A 1,075-nucleotide genomic window follows, 5' to 3' on the forward strand; every position below is an offset into this window, starting at 1 on the left:
AAAAAAAAAAAAAAAAAAAAAAAAAAAAGAGAAAAAACTAGAAAAAAACATTTATAATACTGTTTATAACCTTTTAATTTATTGCTAAAACAAATGATAAGATAAAATTTTTAATTTAATATACGAATGAAAACAAAAAGTAAAATATAAGTTTAAAACAACATTAAATTGATTTGAACTGTTGCAATTCAAAACAAAAAGTTTTGAATTAACAAAAAGAAAAACATTTTAGATGCAATAATGAAAATAAAACTTAAAAAGTAACGAAGCTTACAATTTTTATTACTTTTTTTTTAATAATAAAAGTCTTTTGTTTACTTAAACGATAAATTAACGTATATATTTTATAGATTGATGCTAAAGTCCATTAAAAATAATAGAGGATGTAGTAGGTATGAGTATGTTTGTTAAAATAGAATTCACATTTCTTAAGTATCGACTGACCAGCAACACTAAACTTGTATGTGTAAATAAATTTATACAATAAAATAACTTTAAACATTTGTATACATACATATGTAGTATGTACTTTTAACAATTTTAAGTAGGGTGTAGAAAAACAAAGTCAGAAACTTAATGCCCATTTCTTTTATGATCTTATTTTAAAATTTCGGTTCGAATTTGTTAGAAAACTTCTATGAAATAAATTTAAAAATATAAATATAGTTTATCCTAAAAAAATAGATTACTGCATTTAAAGGAAAACATTGTGGTTACAAAAATCCAAGATGGCCATTTGTTGCAAAAGTACTTAACAAAATTGGTGATTCACATTTTTCATTTAATAAGTTTGCTATTTGTATTATTCCAAATGCATTATAGCTACTAATTACAAACACAGATCACTTAAGTGTCTAGTTTGAATAAACTAAACTAATGCAATAGATTAAAAAATATCTAAACTAGAAATGAATTAAAACTGAAGTAGGAAAAATTTGCAGCTAGAACTGAACTAGAATTGAACTAAAACTGAACTAGATCTGAACTGAACTAGAACTGAACTAGAACTGAACTAGAACTGAACTAGAACTGAACTAGAACTGAACTAGAACTGAACTAGAACTGAACTAGAACT

This window comes from Lucilia cuprina, chromosome 2 (assembly GCF_022045245.1).
Source record: "Lucilia cuprina isolate Lc7/37 chromosome 2, ASM2204524v1, whole genome shotgun sequence".
Classification (NCBI taxonomy): Eukaryota; Metazoa; Arthropoda; class Insecta; order Diptera; family Calliphoridae; genus Lucilia; species Lucilia cuprina.